This window comes from Podarcis gaigeae (genome assembly GCF_964106915.1).
Source record: "Podarcis gaigeae genome assembly, chromosome: 17".
Lineage (NCBI taxonomy): Eukaryota > Metazoa > Chordata > Lepidosauria > Squamata > Lacertidae > Podarcis > Podarcis gaigeae.
The window spans coordinates 16,484,155-16,500,595 of record NC_139694.1 but is presented as its reverse complement, the minus strand read 5'-3'; the positions used below and the strand labels follow the sequence as shown (position 1 = coordinate 16,500,595).

Below are 16,441 nucleotides of genomic sequence, written 5' to 3'. Positions count from 1 at the left end.
CCAGCCTGAAGATGACGAGTGAGACCTCGTCGAAACGTCGCCTAGACACCCCAACTTTTACACGGGAAGACACCCGAGGACACCAAAACCTGCATTCCTGTACCCGTGAAAATCTACGAAAGCATATATATATATATATATATATATATATATATATATATATATCCATCTCTTGGGAATGGAATTGGAGTAAATCATTGATTTTAGAGATGGCTCTATGTAAATCTGTTTACTTACAAGATGTCAGTTTATTCATTCACGGCATCACCCAAGGTGAGCACACTTTATATTTGCACTATTCTTATGCACCTGCATTGTGCTGCTTCTTTTTTTAATACCCCCCATCTGGAGATCCTTGAAGACAGATGCTATTAGTGCGTGTGTTTCCAGCTCTTGTTTTCCAAGAGACATTAAAGGGAATAAACTTGGAAGCCTTAGATATCAGATCTGAGTCTGCAGAAACGAAATAATCCGCTATGCTGGTGCAAAGTGCTCAACAGACAAGCATAAATGCACACCAAATTACCTATATTATACGTAAGAAGAGTCCTGATGGTTTAGGCCAAAGGCCCGTCAAAGGTCCTGTTCTGGCCTATGGGGAGTCTGCAAGCAGGACATGGGAACAACATAAATCAGTACAATGAATTCTAACCTGTAAAACTGGAGGCCATGATCAGTGGCGGAGCTTCATGCTCCAGCACTGGGGGGGGGGGCGGAGAGCAGGCGGAGCAGGGCTGACGCACATCCTGGGGATGGGGTGCGCTGCCTTCAGGGGCGGGGCACCCAGCGCGGGCAGGGGGTAGCTGCAATGGCACCCTGCCAGGATCACGCTGCCAGGGGCGGTACGCTCCTCCCGCACTCCTCTTCCTCCACCAGTGGCCATGATCCATATACTGTATCTCACCATCTTGTCCTGCTTGCCTTTCATGGTTTCATCCCAACAATCTGTAGCCAACAAAGGTTGATTAAAGTGGGAAGAGAACCAGGCATAGGCCAGATATGGGACTCTACAGACAGCATTAAGGACAGACTCACTTTGATATGACTTTTGGAGGGTGTCCTTTCCTGACATAAGCATCCTCTGAAAGCTCAGCTGCTAAGGCTTTTTTCTTTAAATATATAAAAAATGTGCAAGCAGGAATACACGCAACATGACCGCTTCTTACTTATTTTAAGAAAGCGAAAAAGACACACCCTTACTCCTCCCTAAAAATGTTAAATTAATACGGTTTTGTTGTTGTTGTTGTTTTGAGTTCTTGTTGGCCTAATAAAGGTATTGCCCTAATATGGATTGCAGACAAAAATGAATCCCTTTTGCACTTCAAGACCCCCCCAAGCCACCCCCAGGGGAATAAAGACATAAGGACACAGAATTTAGGTTGATGTTAATGGGCAAAATTTAGGCCACAACTTTATTGGTTACAGAATGTGAGCGGTATTGGCTTAGGCACTGGCATAAACAGACAATATCTGACTTCTGCCCACCTTGCAGAAAGTCTGGAAGGGTAAACCACCTGTAGGGGGAGCCCCATCAATGTGGATTGACTTGAGCCCCCCTGGGTTCCCGCTGGGGTCGTGGCATGGCCCTAGCCCCTCCCCGGGCTTCAAACAAGATCCACACACCCCGGATTCCTTTAACCGAATACCCTTATGCATGGAGGGGCAGGTGATGGCCGCAACTCCCCTCCCCCCCCCACATCGCTATTCCAGTGCCTAACTACCAAACCTTAAAAAGTTGTGACGATTGCTATGAGGTAGGCGAAAACCAAGTGGCTGGTGCCAATTTGCCAGCCCTAATATGGATTGCAGAGAAAATTAATCCCTTTTCCTTCCTGCACACACAAAAATCCTGGACCTTCAATCTGGCAGGTGTAATCCACTCTGGCAGGAGCACTAGTCCTGTCAATTTCACCTACTGCTGTTGAAAGGGTAAAAGGCTGTAGCTGTTTTTTTCAGATTCCCTATACCGTAAGAGAGGAAGAGCAACACATAGCTTTGTTTTACACAGAGTGGCTCAGAAACCAATCATAGATCGAAGCGGACAGAGCACAGAGCAACTGGGTTTTTTTTAAAGCATAAGTACAAGACAAATATTGGGGTGCCAGTGTGCACCCCTAGTTTACATAGCATATGTCAACCTCATTTTTTTAATGCATATTGCTCCCTGCACCACCATTTATAGACATATAAATGCATGCATGCATGACAACTTGTCTTTTCTTCCCAGCATAACAGAGCTGATTCTCTGAGCAGTATGTTTATGCTTTCCCAAGGCATCATGTACAAGTCTGTCTTTACATGTTGAAAGCATCCCTTATTGATTTTTGGATTTATGAAATTCTGCTTCCTTCCTTAGGTAATCATGACTGTGCATCAGCCAAAGATATAAATCCATTTGGCTGTAATTATGTGATCTCGTTAGGCATCTCACTCTAGGATAGGAAACCAGTGATTAAATTTCCATTCAGCATCTTTCTTCATCAGTCACAAAACAAGCCTGGTGATTATCCCATAGTAATTGTGAAAAGCATGCCTTCATTATTACACCGCTAATTGTTTTCAGTTGAGGAGTTCGGGGAATTTCAGCTTTTATAGATAGTGCAACTAACTCTTTGAGATATGGTGATCTTCCCATTGTGCTCAGTGAAGCAAATGCCGCCTCTGGATTATTTGAAAATGCCTGGAATGTGGCTTGTTCTTTCACGGTTCACAACAGCACACATTTACTATGTAAGAATCAATTAAAATTATTAATTTCCCCTCATATCACCCTGAAATTATCCATTTAGGGAATTAATGACAGCAAATACATTCCCCCCCCCCTTTATACAATGCATAATTTACTAGTTCTTTTTGTATTATCTATAGTGCATGACTTGGCCCTAGGGATGGCCAACTCCTTCTATTTCTGGTCCATTTAATTTTCACACATTCTCATTCATCAGACCATTCTGTTTCTGCATTAGTCCATGATTTTAAATCGGCATGGAAATGTGTCTTTAGATGCTTCTTTCAATGTTGCAATGCTATGTTCCCTATGAGTGCATCCTAGGGGCTGTAGGATTCATTAGATCTCACTTTCTCAGATATCTCACTTTCTCAGAGAGGTTGATTGTCACAGACTGGCTGGATGCGGGGGGGGGGGGGGAGACACCAGCTAAGACAGGCATAGGCAAACTCAGCTTTCCATATGTTTTGGGACTACAACTCCCATCATCCCTAGCTAACAGGACCAGTGGTCGGGGAGGATGGGAGTTGCAGTCCCAAAACATCTGGAAGGCTGAGTTTGCCTATGCCTGAGCTAAGGGAACCCACAAGGGAAGAAGGCTCAGATTGGCGGTGGGATGACCATGAGTGGTCAGAGGAAGAAGAGGGAGCAGACTGGGGGAGGAGGTGTCAGAAGAGGCAACAGGGGTTGGTGAGCAGGAAGAGGCTGTGGCAGAGAGCATCCCAGAATCAGAAAAGCGGAAGCCGGAGAGGAAGAGGGTGAAGAGATAGCGATCAGGCAGACTGCTGAAGAAGCCAGTAGGTCTCCCCCTCCTGCTGTGAACAGCTCCCCTCCCCTCTCCAAGGACCAGGATAGGTATGAAGAGGGCAGAGCAGAGACAGACAGGTTGACAGAGTCTCAGATAATAGATACTTATTTCTTATTTATTAAAAAAATTGACAATTATAATATTTCTTGTAAGCCACTTAGAGGTTTGGTTACAATCAAGCAGTATATAAGTTGCTGCCCTGGGTACCCTTAGGAAGAGGGGAGAAACAAAAATCTAATTCATCATCATAATCAGAATGGAAAATGTGACAGGAATGAGCTATTGATGGTGTTTCTGTGCAAGATTCTAACAGATGTGTTCTCATGTGACTCCTTCATATGAGGGCCAGGATGAACAATCATTTAAGTGCCTTCACTCGCTTCTCCTCATCTGAATAGGTGTTTATTAAACCTATATCTGAATCCTGGACCATGACATCTTATAGCTTAAGGATGGATGAATCAGTCTTTTATCTTATCTATGCCAGCCTTGCATATAATAATCCATAAATCCATTCCATTCGGATTCCACACTAATCTGCTAAGAAATTTCAAAGAAAAAAATATGCATGAAACCCTATGTTTAAATATAGTAATAATGAAATATGCATTTCTAAACAAGTACTCTCAAAATGTATCTAAATTTTCTCTCAAAATATGGGTTGGATAACATATTTTGAGACCGTTTTCATCTGAAACTTGCATCGGAACATTGGGGAAGTACAAAATATGGAGGATAACTAAGTTCCAGACAGCACATGAGGCCAAGAGGTTAGCTAGATTTAGCAAAGATTGGATTCCTCTGGTGTTCCTAGTTGAAGCTGCAAGTGTAGCCTTCAAATTCAGAGTGCAGAAGCTGGGAGATGTGTCTGGTTCAATCCCTGATGCCTCCAATTAAAGTATTCAAGACCAGTTTATGCTACCCTTCTGTCTGAGTCTCTGAGAGGCTGCTACATGTTTGGGTTGACAGTACCAAATTGCATGGTTTGGGATTAGAACACAGAGATTTAGAGAAACTGAGTATAAAGGAGCCCCATCACTTCCGTCTGAGACCTATGTTGCTAAGCAATTGCAAAATACACTCCCTTCTCACCTGCTGCTTGACCTTGACTTGTGTGAAGAAGTATGTCTAGCGCTTGCTTGCTGACTACTGTAACTTTCTTCAAAATAGCTGTAGGTCCAAGACCAAAGCATGACTATGTCAAGCCCCTGATGGATGAGAATAGTAAGAAACAGAAGCCTTGAGCACCAATCCAACAGACAATAAATAATTTACCTCAAGTTCCATTAATTCAATGCGATTAAGAATACATAACTGGGTGCAGGAGGGCAATCTCATTGCCATAACTGAGTAACAATACAGTGTCACCTTGGTTCTCAACTTAATCCATTCCAGGAGTCCGTTCAACACCCGAAACCGTTCAAAAACCAAGGCACGGCTTCTGATTTGCTGCAGGAGCTTCTTGGCTGCAGGAGCAAATCAGAAACCGGTTTGCGGCATTCGGGAACCAAGGTACCACTGTACCATTTTCCTGAATGTAGGCAGGCAATGGAAACTATCTTCCCAATTTTGAACATATTAGAAATTGTATCATAGCTGTCAACTCAACTTACAGATTTGAAAATAAGGGACCAGCAGCCTCGAAAATAAGGGATCAGCAGCCAAAATAAGGGATTTTTCGGGCACAGGTATGTTCGATTTCTGAGCCCCTCCAAGCCAAAGGCAGAAAGCCCAGCCAGCAGCCAAACAAAGCCTCAATCAGTGGTTCCCACAGCGCAGCAACCCGGCAAAGGGGATGCAGCAAGGGAAACCACCATCACCTCTCCGCTGGGAAGCGCTGAGCAAAGGCGAGTCCCCAGGCAACGTGGCCAATTTGATCGGCACAAGGCATGCAAGCTCCACCCCCAGTTGTTCTTAGACTCCTTATTGGGTGAGCAATGCAGCCAAGCAACACAGTTGGAGCCTCCCTCCTCCCTGGCAGGGAGGGAGGGAGAGGAGCTGCTTCCTTTGAAACCCGGGAAATTTAAGGGGCATCATCAATAAGGGACAGCAGTGGGACACGGCGCTGGGCATAGGCGCCGACTCCATGGGGCCTGAGGGGGCCCGAGCCCCCTCAAAAATTCGTTTGGGGGGGCTCTGCCCCCCCAATAATTTAAGAAAATTATTAGTTATATTATGCTTTGTAAAATCACAAAATTATGTTGGTATTTTTTATTTTCCTTGTTTGACGATAGTTACCTTTTAAAATACATTCAGTAATGAGTTAAAATAAAGCCACTCCCGATCTAGAGAGGGGGTGGGGTTGCGGGCTCTCGACCCATCAACAATCTCGCGGGGCTGGCGTCAGCCCCGCGAGAAGCGGGGATTCCCCCTAGCTCATTAATATTCACCGCCCACGGCGACAGCCAGTCGGCTGCCGCAAAGGGCGGGCCCTCACAGGTTCACTTAAGGTCGGGGCAGCCCGGGGCTCGCCCCTTTCGTTCCCCCAGCAGCAGCGGTTTGGAGGTCTTGGGCCACCCCAATATTTTTTATAAGTCGGTATGGGCCCCCGCCCCCCCAATATTTTTTATAAGTCGGCGCCCCTGGCGCTGGGATAAGGGAGTTTCCCACCAAATAAGGGATGGTTGACAGCTATGAATTGTATGTGATAGATGCACACAAGATCTGCCCATACTTTCCCATTAGGGATATTCTTAAACTGTCACTTGGGTTGTTGTTGCTGTTGCACCTGTTCTTCTGCACTTTCCAATCCTGCAGCTTCTCCTGTCTCTGACTCTTGTCTCCTGGCTGTTACAGGCTTCCCAAGATCACTGATCCCCTTTTCCAAGTCAGTCTCCAACCCCCCTTCGCCTGGTGCCCCCTCATCAGTATCCAACCATCACTCATCAGTGTCCAGCCAGTCCCTGACACTCAAGCACCATTCCCATGTGAAGAGGAGGGGAGACGTCTTTCCCCTCCCCTGTTTTACAGATGTTTCTAAAGTTCCCAGCAGTTTCCATAAAGGGGTCCTGTAAATAAAGGGAGAGAAGAAGTAGAAGGCTAGCCTGGGGATGAATAAGTAGTTAGAGGCTAGAAGATTCTTTTCAGTAACAAAGAAGTTAAAACAATTCTCAGTCTAAAGTGATTTCATTGCCTTACAAACTCCAGAGAGGAAATAGGAAAATAGAAAATAGAAAATAGGGGAGACAACAGGAAATAAGATTCCTTCTAGGTTTGGTTTTTGGGAAGTAGTTTGCTTGGATCTGAGAGCATAACAAAGATTAATCTCTGCCATAGCTCAATAGATATGCTCATATTTCACCAGATTCTGAATCCCTGCGTTATACATCCTCCTAATGTTTTAGCCGCAAAATAAAATGAGACCGGTCCGGATTTTGTTTTGTTTTTTTAAGAGTAAAACTTTCCTACAGTATCTTCTTGTAGGGCTTGTGTTGACTTATGGGGCTTGTGAAGTTGTTGGGTTTTTTTAATAAAAAGAAATCCAGGCAACGGGGCTTCCTACTAAGATTTTTTAAAATGAGAAACACATAAAACAAATAACATGGATGAACATAGTAAGATGTACAATTAGTGTTACAGAATACCTTGACACACATAATATGTACCAACAGCAACTTTGTGTAGTTTACAATGTAATAAAATAAACAGTCTCTGTAATAGCATAGCAACAGAATGTTGAGTTATTTTCATTTATAGGTTGTCCGGGGTACTTGATGGCTTCGTACCTCCATGTAGATAATGATGATAAATATTTGTGTGGTGATAACAAGTTTTCTAAACATTTGTAGTAGGTAAAGTTCTTAACATTTCTAAAGAAACATGTGGTTATGTGCCAGTTACCAGGATAGCAAGCTATGGGAATCACCTCACACCTGGATGTCTTGGTAGTGTATACTAGGGCTGGGGAACCTTTGTAAATCTGAAGGCCACATTCCTGTGGAAAACTTCCAGGTTTCTCATATCATTGGGGGATGGGTAAAAGGTAAAGGACCCCTGACAGGCAGTGCAGTGGATGTGACTCTTGTGCAGACTAGCATCATAGGTTTCTACCCGTACACCTCCCTCCATTCAGGAAAGCAAGATGATTTATCACGGTTCAGGTACAATTCAGCCAGGCAGAAGATCAAGCAGGATACAGAGCTGGCCTGGCGAGAAGTGTGGACTCTCTTGACTTGACTTTTCAACTTCCTATTTTCCAGTCCTCTCATTTTGGGAAGTTTTCTATTTTGAAATAAAACGTGACCATGTTGGATTTTCTGGTCAATTGGAAATTTACAAGTCGCCCATTTCTAAATTTTCTCATTTGGATGTTTCCTTGATTATCTCAAGTCTTATCTCAAGATCTCCCCAAGCATTTTAATCAGGGGGACAATAGCATGTTTTCAGCACTAAAGTACTCTTGGGGCCCGGTATGGCCACCCACAACAATTTTGTGGAGGAGCCTACCTCTTTTTGGATTTCTATCTTGCTGGACTCAATGCCTTCTTTGATATACATAGTTAACACCACCTCCCTTCTCCTTATCAGCTGCCCTTCTTTGTTCTTCCTATAGAGTCTATATCCTTAGATAATCAAGTCCTACTAGTTCCCTTCTTTCCACCAGGTTTCTGTTATGATCACTATATCAAAACCATCCTCTAAGACCAAGCATTCATCCATCTTGGCTTGGAGACTTCTAGCATTAGCGTATAAACACTTCTGTACAGTCTCTCTCTTCAAGTTGTCTTTAGCACATAAGCGCATGAACGCAAGGCTGTTCCAGATAGCAAACTCTCATGTGCTTTGTCCGGTCTACTTAAGAATGATTCAGGCACTGAGTAATCAACAGAAGTACAGACTTTATATTCCCCCATGTCCCCATGTATGAGGAGTCTAAGCCCCATACAATGAGTATGACTTGGTGATTTAATGGATGACAGAAAAATGACTCACCATTTATTTGGAAACAATAGCTTCCTTGGTTAACTGCAGCAACTTCTGGTGCAGGAAAGGAAGTAAAACAGCATGTTGCTGTTTGCTGTGTGGAACAGTTGCTTTGAAATATTACACTGCGAGCTGCAAGATATTGGCTTTTTGCATGGACCGAAGATGCCTCTGTATTCTACAACGTCTCATGGTCAGCTGGAAATAGCAGGCCTTGAATCCGAACCGTATGTATCACAAGGATTATTTTGAGAAAGGAAAACTCCTCAGTTTGCTTCTGCTGAGCTCAAGCCTGGCAGTAAGCTAATAGGCAAGGATGAACTTGAGTATGTGTGCATTTATGTTCGTTTAGAATACTTTTCTCATAGGTTTTAAGGTAAGAAAATGCTTCAGACCTCAAAGAGAATTTGAGACACCATCTTTCATCATCCCATGCATGGAACTAGCTGCAAATTCTTACATAATATTTTAGTGTTATAATTGATGTGCTGTTAACTTTTGTTGATACAAGTGATGAAATATCCATCACCTGGAAGGGGGGTGGCTGGATAGGATGGTTCATTTCATTTCTGGCTAACATCCACAAGCTGTGTTTACTCCATGTCTATTATTTGATTGGTCAGATAGGCTTCGATGACTTCAAAAAAGGCCGCTAGATCTGCAGGAAATGTTATGCAGTGTGTAACCACACTTCAGTGAAGACAGACGTCCAATATCACAAAATTCTTATGCAGAATGAAATGTTTTCAAGTGTAGCATTTTTGAAGTGTAGCTTAAGCATTATTGGTGAACTATGGGAATGCTCTTCAAAGGATTACCCAAAAATCTGATATGGTTTTAGCTGTTAGTGTAAGGGAGTGGGGTGGAGGGCATTGATCAGAAACTTGTTCAGATGTCAAACTGGAACTAGAAGTAGGGATTGGAGGTGAGCTATGGGAACACGTGCATTCTCACCCCTCCATATTCCCATACTCCATTTTTCTTTCTACATGGGTTTGATGTCACCTGGGTTTTAAAATGGAACACTGCAACATTCCATTTGATACAATCTAGTCATGAGAATTTAGGATAACACCCATGATCAATGGGTGCATGTCTCCATTAGCTTAGAAAACCTAGTTCCTTTTACATCTGATCCAGCTCTTAAGAGATGTCATCTTTTGAGGATGAGGTTTGGGAAATGCTCAGTTAATAGGAAGGGAGCCCAGGCTGCTGAATACAAGGGACAGGGACTTTTTGTGTGGTGGCTCCATGGAATGTTTTACTCCATATATTCAACCACAGCCCCCAATGATAGTGTTTTAGGAAGACTCTACATAAGTTTATGTTCAGGGTTGTCTTCTGAGAAATTTTGGCTCCCTTGAACTATGATGCATATTTTCTTTCCACTCTTGCATCTAAGAGTAATAGTTTACCCAATGAAAGAAAGAAGCATTTTCTTGTTTACAAACTGACTTTCAGTAGTTTCCTAGCAGATATTACTCTGTTTACGATTTTGCAATCTATGTAACTCACGCTGTGCAAAAACGTCCATGATTGCTTTTGCTTTGATTTATAGTTCTCTCTTGGTTATGTCTTCCACGAAAAAATTTAAGAAACAGTAAGTGGAAAATAAGTACAGATAATGAACTGTTTCCCCCGTGAAGTCACTCAGTAATAGTTGCCGTGTTTTGCCACATTTGCAGAAAGGAAACATCAGAGATCCAGTGTTCATATGCCTCCGATCAACCTAAAGAAATTGTGTAATGTTTGACCTCTTTATCAGCAGTGTGTGACCTTTGCCTTGCAGAGGTCCTAATTGGCCAGCCGTAGCCCTAATTTGGCCAACGAGGTCATTTCCTCCAAGCCACACCCACCTACATCACACCTACATCCATGGACTGAGAGCTGAACGTTTCAGTATCTGATAAACTGGCAAAACTGAATTATGATTTCTTGAAAGCTGTATGTCTCTGGATTGTAATTTCATGTGATAGCCTGTTCTGATTGATTGCTTAAGCTTTTTACGGTGTCATTGAAAGGGCTGAAGCTTTCTTCACCCCTCTGTTTACTAATTTAAGCTATATGTGTGAACAACGTGTCCAATTTAAATTTTTAGAACTGCTTTGGTAAACCTAATAAATTTTCTTACAAATAACAAATTGTAATAATGTCCTCATCCATTATCATAGTTGTGCTACAAGCCATATATCAAGAAAAGTTTTTCCCCTCATTTATATTCAATATAATACATGACTTTACTTTAACTAGATATGTATTTGAAGTGTAAGGATCTCTTTTACCTTTCCTCTAAGTCATAACATGAATAAATTTATTTTGATATAGGGATCAGCAAACCTTTTCAGCAGGGGTCCCACCTTGTGGGTGGGCAGACTATTTTTTTTGGGGGGGGGGATGAACAAATTCCTATGCCCCACAAATAACCCAGTGATGCATTTTAAATAAAAGGACACATTCAACTCATGTAAAAACACACTGATTCCTGAACCGTGCCCAGGCCAGATTTAGAAGGCCTTAGTTTGCCTACCCATGCTGCTACAGTTAGACAAATTTCAGTGTATCCACATTTTATGTAATTTTACACAATGTATGCAACTTTGTGTTATTGTTAAGAAACACCTAGTAGTTTTGTGAGTTCAGCAACTGTTCAATGTGCATATGCTTTTCATTTCAATATGCATGTTATTTATTTACCAATGTTACAGTGTTATCATTTCCCAATGCCTAACATTTAATCTTTCATTAAATTTAGTTTTAATGCATGGCACCTTTGTAGTCATCATCTGAGTCCTCTGCAAAGTCCAAATTTGTTTTGTTTTCTGTGTGCTGCATGACTGCAGTTCGCACAGAGCAGTGCAAGTAAGTGAAGTGGATAGATATGAGCAGTTTGGAAACTGACAGGTATGCACATACTTGCACAGCTACATTTCCCAAACTGCAGTGGGTGGTGCTGCTCTCTCATATCAATGCTCAAACACTTTGGAAGTGTTTGTCCTTGATTTTAAAGATATACTCACTGCTAGAATCTTGAATCATTTTATTGTATGCTCATGCTCATAAAATATATTTTTTTATTAGGTGGCAGTGTGTAATGGAACATTTTGAAAAGCTGTACCCCTCTCTCTAACTGAGACCTGCTTCTTAGATCTCAGCTCTTTAAAACAAACTTTGCTTTACTTTACTTCAGCAGGAGATTTCTAGAGGAGCTCTGTTCTTGCAAGAGAATCCTGGTGGAGCATTCGCTTTTAATGATAATTTTTAATTAATCCTTGCATTTTTAATAGAACTGTAAAAAGTAGCATCCACACAGAATAAAATGCCTTTATGTGTTCCACAAAGCTTTGATGTGTCAATATATCTTTTTGCCTTCTTTATGATGCTCTTATTGATTAAGTGGGGTGCCTCCTAGTCTTTGGATATGGTTCGCTATGTTTCAATTAAAATGAAATACGTATGTCATGTTTTGTTGCCATTGTTGTTGTTTTGCAGTGTTTGTTTCAAGCAGCTGGAACATGGTGCCATGAGACAGTCTGTCATCCATGACGCATTGGGATTATCATGATCAAATACTCCACTTTGATTTTAACCAGTGGCCAAGAGCTTTGTATGGTCAGCAACAAGGACCGGACTTTTAAAGACAGTATAACAGGTAAGGCCCATGGTACTTATTTCCTTCGTGGTATCTTCATAAGGCTTTAAAGAAAGGAACTTCAGCTAGCGATTCCATTGCATATTGTTTTTCAGTTTCTTTGCTGTATCGGTGCAGCAGATGGCTTGACATAAAAGTTGTTGTTCTTTTACTGTGAGATCACAGACAAGCATGTGTAGTTTAATGGATCCTTCTCTTCTTGAGCTGCACAAAGGTTAAAAAGAAAACACACATAAAAAGGTATAATAAAATTAATCACATAACCCAGAATGGCAGAATGGAGCAGACAGACATTATATTTACTGTCTCACTCAGGCGATGACAAGGTAAATACTCGTTTAGCCATTTAAAAAAAAGTATTAGATTTGCCAGGTTAGAATACTTGCAAAAGCAATCACATTTGTGTTCTTTTTATATCCTCGTCAAACCGCCTTTGTACAAACACAGATGTGAAAAGCGCATTTCAATTTCAGATTCACTATTACTGAATAGCGTTCTTTCCTCTCTTGTAAAATTGAAAGGTACCAATTTCTCTTATGTTCTCCCTTGTCAGTGCCTCTCGCTCCATTCTCTGCCATCTCCTTGCCCTCAAATATTAAAACGTTCCACAAGAGAAATCCCGAGGTCACTTTCAAATAAGCATGGTTATTATAGCACCACAATGTTAAACATTTATCAGTTTTTATCCCATGGGGCAGGGGAAAGCGCTTTGAAAACCGGAAGAGATTGGTGATTTCATGATGAGGATATTTCAGAAAATTTCTAAGATTCCAAGAATCAAAGTGTTACCATGTGTAATGTATTACACAGATATATATGAATGCCACATTTGGATCTTTAACCTACAGTTCTGGTGTAAAGGAGAGAGGATTACAAATGAGCTGGGAAACCTGAGTTTATTATGGAAATATTAAAGTGCATATACGTAAGCGCATAGGCAGTATTTAGAGTGGACAGGGCATTATTTAGCCAAATCTAAAAATACATTGGAGAAGGAACTGGCAAACCACTCCCAATAGGGAACTGGGTACCGAAAGAGCTCTTGCAGGCCAAACCACATCGTTTTCACCTCCCAAGGAAAAACAACATGAAAGTCAAGCCGCCTCCATTCAGCACACATTTAAAATAAACATGCAGCTTTCCACCGCAAACCTCTGCATACATTTTCCTCCCATCCCTGAAATGCCCTCCCTCGCAATTCACTATCTGAGACCAGGGTGGCAAATTCAGAGAAGGCTTTTCTCAGCAGCCTTCCCCCCGCCCAGCCCCCCTCTTAGTAATGGCAACAGAATCAATGTATTTTCCTCTCAAATTATGTGTTGCCTTATTCCAGACATCAGCTTGACGATTTTTCCTCCATCAGAAGCACCCTCCATAATAACAAAGTGTCACATATGCAGCGCTGCCTTGGTGAACATATCAGAGACAAATACACTCAACTGAATAATTTTATCTTCAAGTCAGAGGACACGCATGATAGACTTGTAATGAGGTTTATAAAGCTGCCTCTTGGTGTAATTATTGTTTTATGTCCCCTGAAGCGGTGATGTACAGCAAATGGACAGTATTTCCCCATTTGTTGCTACTAAATTATCTCTTTCTGATCATGCATTATAAGACAGATCAATGGTAGCACTGAAAAAAGCTTAGCGGGTTCGGTCTATTGTGGGCCCAGCATTGGCGCTGACTTGCGCCTGCAACTGAGGCCGACATCGCCGAAGGATATTGAGGGGGCTCAGCTCCCTCCTTAAAAACTGGGGGGCAGGGTAAAATGCCACTGCCCCCAGGATCCAGCGCCCCTTGGACCCAGGTGCAGGGCTACTCAAGGTAGAAATGAGACTCAGGACCTCAGTATTGTGCTGAAATAGATCACAATTTTTAAAATTTCAGATGTAATTAGGTTTTGGCGAAGGCATTGGGAATGTATCAAATAACAAGCAATCCTTCTGCTGGTTGACAAGAGGGTTGATGAACCCTGAATAGTGGGTCTGACATAATTCAAATTAGGGTGAGCCCTTCAGGGCCACCACTTGGAAGGGTACTATGACCCCCTGACCCCCAGATAGAGACATGCCTTCCAGACCCTTTTATCATCTTTGAATTGTTTTTAGGGCTATTTTATTAGTATCATGCTTTACTAATATTGCTTTGGGACTCCTTTCTTTTGTGTGATATTATTATTATTATTATTATTATTATTATTATTACCTAGTGTCTGCAGTATGCTGGAATTATCCTTTTTAGCATAGCAGCACATGACGTTATAATGAAATCAAACTAGGGGGGCGTGTATGAAATGAACCCTTTGGCAAATCAGCATTTAAATCGTATTCAATTTTTTCTTTTCATAACCCACGACTTGCACCTTTCATGTTCTGCTCGTTTTTTTAAAAAAAAATGCTTCTTATGCTTCCTTTGTACTTATGCTGAGAAATACCAACTGGTTTTTATATCAGAGTTCTATTTATAAATACTTTCTGCTTCTTAACAAATGCCTTGTGTTGTGCTGCCAAATTCTGTGGGGGGTTTTCCTGACTATTGCACTGTTGATGATTAAACCAACAGATTGCTGCAGTTGCCACCTATCTTTGTCAGCCTTCTAATATACCATATTCTTTAAAGAGCCCTGGGAATGTGATTTTACCGCTGATCCAGAAGTCTTAATTAAATACAAACAATTTTGAAAGACAGTGGAATTACTATGGGCATGATCCAGCCACAAAATCCCTAATGGAAGCACTACACCCATAGACATGAATGAGACTTAAAAGTGCTGAACTTTGGTGAATTGTGCCCTGTGAATTTCCTCCCACCTCACCATTAATAGTTTTGCATGCATCCTTAAAGGAGAATGCAGACACTACAGAAAAAGCCAGCAGGAAAGCTCTGTTGTCTCCACTCCAAAGGTTTCATCTCTCCGCTGTGATGTATTTGCCATCTGCTTTGCTGATGAAAATGGTTTCACTCTGTCCAGTGCGTAAGCTTGAGGCACTGAGGTTTTGGTTCTTGATTGGATATCATGTTGATGAATAAGGGGTCTATGCATGCAGAGAGAAGGGCAAGAAAGGGTTCTGTTAGGTGTGCTGGTTAATTTTGGGTGTGTTTGTCCTGCACTTGCAACTAGCTAAGCATGTGAGAGTGAGTCAGCAAGCATCTGAGAATGACTCAGCACAATCTAAAGTATAAATGCACTTGTGTTTGAAGCAAATTTGCTGCTGGCCCATGCCCTTGGTCAGAACCTAGTCTGTGTTGGAACCCTGCAAAAGAGACTGTGTGCAGCTGGAAAGACTGTATATTAGAACTGTATGTAACCTACAAGCTGTGGAACTGCATTATACTGTCAGCAAAGGGACTGAGCCTACCTAGAACTGCCTGCTCTTTTTCTGTTCCATTGGCACACTCTGCCAGCTTGTTGAATTGGTACTCTGCACGTGCCCCATGTGCTAGTAGTTATCAGTTCAGAAGGGTATATTTGTGAAGAAGAGCCATGTCCAGTTTGGCTGGCGAAAGCTCTTGGAGAAGTTGGACCTGCTGCTGTCTGGAGTGATTGGAGCTTCTCTTAGATAAATCAGTTTGCCAGATATCCTCAAATTTGCACATCATTCTGCATCTGCTTCTTTTAAAGAAGTTATCCTAGTACTTCCTGGCCTATCTCCATTCTGCACTTGTTTGGGGAGAGCTGTCAAGAAAGTGGTCATTCTACCAATCTGGGCAAGGCACTAGGACTGCATTTGTGGCCTGAATCGCTGAATCTCTGCTGGAAAATTCATAGGAGCCATTGGTTCCAGTGTGGAATTTCAGACATCTTTATTAACTGTGAGATGATGGTGACATAGCATTACCACACACACTCTTTAAGGCATGCTCCCTAGGTGTGCAATTCAAAATGTAATGTATTGTTGTGCAAGGTGTGTTTACAAACACTTACAAATCTATTAGTACATTCCTCAGGGAGCTGTTTTTGGCAGTAGTTCCCTGGTCAATACACATGCAGTGGCAAATGAGATCTGCTTCTGCCTCACAGATAAAGTAGCTTTCAGTTGTAGGCTTTGGCAAGGCTTCATGGCAATGTGTTCGAGTAGTTCTGTGCTGTCCTGTCAGAAGTGTGAAGCCTGCTGCAAATGGTGAATTCTGTTATGATTGACTATAAATAGGTTCCAAAACCTGGTTGTGTGGTGTTCCTGATGCAAATCTTTGGAATATGTGCCAGCAGGTGTTGAATGTGTTTTATGCTCAGAAATGTATGGCTGGCTATTGCGCTCATTCTCATTTACAGTATTTATGTTAATATATCTTTTTATAAAAACCCTGGATAAACGCTAGATCTTATTCC

At 42.0% G+C, this 16,441-nt stretch overlaps 1 protein-coding gene across 7 annotated transcripts in view; it reads left to right on the top strand.

Annotated features, from left to right (window-relative positions):
* Positions 1-16,441, top strand: part of LINGO2 (leucine rich repeat and Ig domain containing 2) — a 536,253-nt gene that overhangs the window by 352,547 nt on the left and 167,265 nt on the right. For 6 of the 7 annotated variants that reach the window (XM_083719064.1, XM_083719062.1, XM_083719058.1 and 3 more), the window contains one exon: positions 11,949-12,108. The gene's annotated coding sequence lies outside the window, so the exon portion shown is untranslated. Of the gene's footprint in view, positions 1-8,555; positions 8,687-11,948; positions 12,109-16,441 lie in introns of those variants that run through there. The other variant, XM_083719063.1, reaches the window with a different exon arrangement.